The sequence below is a fragment of the Neopelma chrysocephalum genome, unplaced genomic scaffold (genome assembly GCF_003984885.1).
Source record: "Neopelma chrysocephalum unplaced genomic scaffold, ASM398488v2 Primary Assembly neopelma1_79, whole genome shotgun sequence".
NCBI lineage: Eukaryota > Metazoa > Chordata > Aves > Passeriformes > Pipridae > Neopelma > Neopelma chrysocephalum.
Genome location: NW_020897740.1, coordinates 554,044 through 560,043, shown reverse-complemented (window position 1 = coordinate 560,043; position 6,000 = coordinate 554,044).

Genomic DNA, 6,000 nt, shown 5'->3' with positions numbered 1-6,000 from the left:
TGCTGAAACACAAAAAATAACAAACAATAGTGCCTTCAAGCTAAAGATTTAGTCCCCAGATATTCTGAGAATCACTAAAAATCACAAATACTGAACAGCACATGAGACACCAGATAAACCACAAAAGAAAAGCCAGTCTCGGATAGAGAGAGGAGGAGGAGGAGAGGGGTTGAAAACATTTACTTACTAAAGATAGTGTTTGGTTGTTGGGGTTTTTTGTCTTCTTTTTAAGCCTCATAGACTGATTCTAATGTTCATTGGTTTCTAAGTGGATTATAAATTCTGAGTTTCATTTAAGCATATTTAAGTGGACAGGTAGCCTACTTTTAAGAGGCTCTGTCTCAGCTGATAGGTAGTACATAATGCATTTGCCGTGACCACGATCATCCCTCTTCTTTTAATGAAAACCAGACGTGGTTATACCTGCATTAGTCTCGTTTTTACTTCATCATGGAATCAAGAGGATCCAAGCCACAGGTACAGGCAGACAAGGCCAGAAGCTCTGGTCTTATCTTTCAGTTTAATATTCATGTCAAACTTGCTGTATTTAGCATCAATTTGTGAAGATTTATAATGAAAACAGCGATGAGTGGCACGTTCTCCCCCAGGTTTCCTAGACCTCAGGGAATGTTTTTATTTTTTTTCCAATGGGGCCCTTCCTGGTAGCTCAAGGCTGCTCAATGCCCAGATATGTTGTAAGGCCAGCTTCTCCATCCCTGTTTAAAAATAGATGGCTGATTAGCAACAATAATTTTTCTAAGGACTTTGTGAAGATAGATTAATTATAGTTCACATTCCTTTAGCAGCATTTCATGGGTTCTGTTTACATGCTGATGAATATGGAAGGGGTAGCAGAGAGTTTGCAGATTTAAAGATGGTTATCTTTAGACTGTAGTCTGAGCAGGACTAAACTTGCATGAGAGTTTAAGACTTATGGAGGGTGCCAGTAGCTCATGGACACTCTCAAATCATCAGAACCTCATCTTCTCCTCCCATCAAGCAGACATGATACCTTACTCAAACAGAAGTTATAAGAAAATTCAATTGAATCATCACTACCAGAATAATTGCCTGAAGTTCTTATATGTATATTCCTGAAGACTGCTAGTCTAAGTACATTCCTAACCCAAATGGTTTAGAGGCATTATCATTGCAACACAAGACAATGACAACCTTTGGTAATAGTAAGTAATAAGCCTATGTGGGTGAATTACTCTTTAACTTGTGACTAATGTGCTAAGACACATTCTGAATTTTTGAATTTTAAGTCCTTTTGAATGTTACATTGAACAGCTACTCCTATCTTTAATGGTAAAGTATAAATCTTGTCCCTATATGTTGTACTCATTAGTTACAAGATTGGAACTATTTGCACTACACAAGATATAAATAAAAATATATCTTTGGTAACTCAATGACTTGATTAGTTACTTAATTTGTCACTATTGAGATTAGAAAAGATGTGACTAAAAGAGCAATCTTTTCCAGTAATTCAATTAGTACTGATTAATGATTTTTACATAAATTTTCTTTATTTATATTCACACTTGCCTAAAGAATGCTGGCCTTCCAATTAAAAAAAAAAAATGAAAGTCTGGTTTGTTCTCTTTCAAATGCTATTATGCCTCTCTAAAAACTACTAAAATTACTCCTCTTAAACAATATACAATCAAGCAACAGAACTTACTGCCATAAGCATGCTGCCATTATGTCAGAAAGCATAGGGACTATTTGGAAATGTTTGTTTAGGTTGGAAAAAACCTCTGAGATCATGGAGTCTGACCATTAATGTGAAAAGTAAGAAGATAACAGACATTAAACACAATAAGTATATTTTTAAAGATATTACATATGGAAGCATGATCTATATTACAGTAGAATAGAGCATAGTATAATCTATTTAATTATCAAAAAAATTGTATTTCATTTGCCAGAAAAGAGGAAATATTTTTGGGTATATATTACAAGTCATCAAAAAAAAATAAATCTGAAGTTATTCTGCCTTAACTTCATATTTTGTTTTAAAATATGAAAAAATATGTTTGGGTAAATTTACAATTTTTTATCAGAAAAATATATCAATAATGTAATTTGTTACTTTTAAAAGAAAATATAATAATACTATAACAAAAACAGCTTTTGTAATTCAAAGTGTTTTGAAATTTAGAATATTATTCTTTTCACTGGAAAAAGTATTTCTGTATCTCACTGAGTTTTATTACATACTTCGATATTTCTGAGCATAGACAAACACTAAATGACAAAAATGTGCATATAAGCCACTTAATTCTGTCTCATATTCTATTTTCCGTTCTATCAGAACACATTCTCACCAAGAGAAACTGTTATGTTGTGCCACTGCCTATGAAAATAAGCATTAAAAAATGTATACCATTCATATTTCTCCCCAACTTGTTTGGCAGATTCTGCTAATCTTGCATTTAGTTAAAATATTATCCAATTTATATGATGTTGAGTATCAGTCTTTCTAACAGTATAAGTCTAACAGAATTCTTATTAGTCTGATTCATATCTATACAATTCCCTGCCATGTAGTCCATCTTGTTTTCATTTTGTTTGACCTTTATCTACTTCTGTGTAATAAACCCATTGGCAATCTTTTGGGAGAAAAATGGTATATAAACCTGTCATGATTTGGTAGTAGAAAATTTAGTCAAATTTGATGACTTAGATTTGAATACTCACAGAGTGTCTAACTAGAATGAAAACTATAACACTTACTTGGTTGAATTTCTAATTTAATATTTAACAATTCAAATTCACATTTTGCAGGCTAAAAAAAAATTCTCTTTATTTCCCAAATGATAAAGGAAGATATAATTATAAAGCAAAATAAAGAAAAAGTGGTAGCTGATTAACATTAATTTAAATGGTCTTCCATCATGTGACTGTGAGAATAGTTACTCACATCCCCTATTTTCCAAGACTTCTTCTCTCTTGTTGGGATTAGGAGTCCTAAAGTGACCCCAACCAGAACCAGTAAAAAAAAGTAAGACAAAGAAACCCCATGATATGATTTTTCTTTTTCAGAACATTCTAATGTAGATATTAAATAGCTACTTCTATAACCTGTTCATACCTCTTTTAATGACAGTTGTGTTTTATGTATACAGAGTTGGGATTTCTTTTGCTTTGGTTTTTTGGTTTTTTTTTTACCCCCATGAGATAGAACAGTCTGTCCTGATTTTGGCTGGGATAGTTAATCTTTTCCCTAGTAGCTGGTACAGTGCTGTGTTTTGGATTTAGGATGAGAATGATGCTGATAACACAGTGATGCTTCAGTTGTGTCTGAGCAGTGTTTACACCAAGTGAAGGACTTTTCAGCTCTTAAACCCAACCCAGCAGTGAGAAGGCAAGGGAGGCACAAGAAGCTGGGAGGACATACAGCTGAAACAAGTGACCCAAACTGACCAAAGGAGTGTTCCACACCGTATGACATTCATACCATAAAGAAGGCAGAAAGATGGCCAAAGACTGCTGCTCAGGAACTGGCTAGGCATCAGTCAGTGGGTGGGGAGCAATTGCACTGGCCATCATTTATTTTGCATATTCTAATTCTTGTATTGTTATTATTACAGTTTTTTTTTTCCCATTCCTTTCTGTCCTTTTAAGCTGTACTTATAGCAACACAACCTGCACCTCAGGAAGTCTTCCATCATCCCCATATCATCCTTGGTAAATCAGAGCTCAAGTCAGTCCAGCAGTTTAATTATCTGGGAAGCCTCATCTCCTCGGACGGTAAGATTGACAGAGAGATAGACAACAGGTTGGCAAAGGCATATAGAGCTTTCGGAAAACTCCATAAAAGAGTTTGATGTAATAAACACCTGAAGAAAAGTACAAAGATCAGTATTTACAGAGCCATTGTACTGTCTACTCTTTTATATGGGTCCAAATCATGGGTCATCTACTGCCACCACCTGCGACTCCTAGAACGCTTCAATCAGCACTGCCTCCGTACAATCCTAAACATCCACTGGTCAGATTACATGACTAATGCGGCTGTTCTAGAACAAGCAGCAGTCACAAGTATTGAGGCCATGTTGCTGAGAACACAGCTGCACTGGGCAGGGCTTGTCTCAAGGATGAAGGACTACCACCTCCCTGCTCTATGGCAAACTTGCCATCGGCATCCACAAGAGAGGAGCCCTGAAGCGAAGGTACAAGGACTCCCTGAAACAACATCTCAGCCTTGGCCATATTGATCATCATCACTGGTCTACTCTGGCCTCCAATCGGGAGACATGGAGACACACTATTCATAATGCTGCTGCTTTTTTTGAGAACACACTCAGAGGAGAAAAGACATTCTTGAGGAGAAAAGACAACGCAGAAAGAACCGTGTCTTGCTAATACCACCTAAGGAGACTTTCCGCTGTGCCTTTTGCAACCAGACTTACCTATCTCATATTGGCCTTTTTAGCCACAAGCCCGTCTGCAGCAAGCATGGGTAGAGTCCTCCTCAAATCTTCGTTTGCGAAGCCTACCCACGAATGAATAGCAACACATGAATTTTACATTATTTCCCCACTTCCCACGGGGGGTGGGTGGGAAGTGAGCAAGCAGTTGTGTGGTGTTCAGCTTCCTGTCAGGTTAAATCACAACACTCTCTCATTTTTCAGATATAGGTCAAACTATATCATTTTTGATTATGTTCTTTCCCTTCTGCTTATCATTGCTCAAGGGAAAGGCTACTCATCTCCTGGGGTCCAGGAGGTGGCCATGAGCTTCCCTGGACTTCTCCATGAGATTGTAAGCAACAAACTACTTCAGACACTGGTACAAACCACCTTTGGGATCATAGAACGGCTTGAGTTGGAAGGGACCCTAAAGACCATCTCATTCTGACTCCCCAAGCTAACAGGAAAGTGCTGGTAGAGTATAAAACCTTACGTAATGCACTGAGCTGTCCTTTCATTCAAAAGTACCTGAGATCAAAGGCAAGCTTTCCCCAAAACACAGCCATAATCAGTTCATCAGTTTGGCCAGATATTGTAGCTGATAGAAATCTGCTCAGCTACCATAACTTCAAAGGACACAGCCATTTTAGCACTACAAAGATCAGACTCACGCTACTTCATAAACTGGTGACTCCGATCATGCAGACATCGTATGGTAACAATTACAAAAACATTTGCTGTCCAGAGTCTTGGAGAAGAGTAAACTATTTTTGCCAATAAAAGAAGACTCCAGCATAGTTTGGCTTCCTTAACACCCACCATGTCACATTTCAAGATGCCAGAGTATTTCTTTTTCCAAAAAAAAAGAAAAAAAGAAAAACAACAAAAAAACCCACAATCAAAAAAAGGTTTCCTTAGTATTTAAAACTGATAACTGGTTCACTTCATAACTTTCACATGCTAGGGTGAATAACTTGCATTTTAAAATATTTTTTATGTCTGTTTCTTGGTCCTACTCAAGCATGCATACCCCATGTTATTTACAGTAACTGCCTGACTGACTGCTCAGAACTGCATTTTAAATTTTCACATCAGCAAACACCTTCAGCAAAGAGAGGGAGAGCGTAAGTACAATTGTGCTTGCAAAAAATGAAACAAAACAAAAACCCAGTCGGGTGGTTTCTGAGTAATCTGCCAATATATTTAAAAATACGCAATTAAAAAAACCCAAACCCAGATAAACTACTTGAACAAAATTTGACAGGGGGGAAAAAGTCACTTAAAAAAAAAAAAAAAAAAGAAAAGAAAACACTTAGATTTTTTTTTTGGCAGCCATAGTTACGGCTGTAGTTGGGTGATTGAAAAAGGCTGACATAATTACAAAGTCTTGAATTGCTACCCATGTGACCTGGCTTTGGTGGCAGCAGTTACAGGAATTTAACTTCAAAACCAGAATAAAAACAGAGCACAGAGCTGAACAGCAAACAGAGACAGAGAGGCAGACCTTGTTTAGTTTAAAATTTCGTTATTTTTTGCTGTCAGCTGTCCAAGGTGACTCAAAGGGACTTCTCCCCTTTTC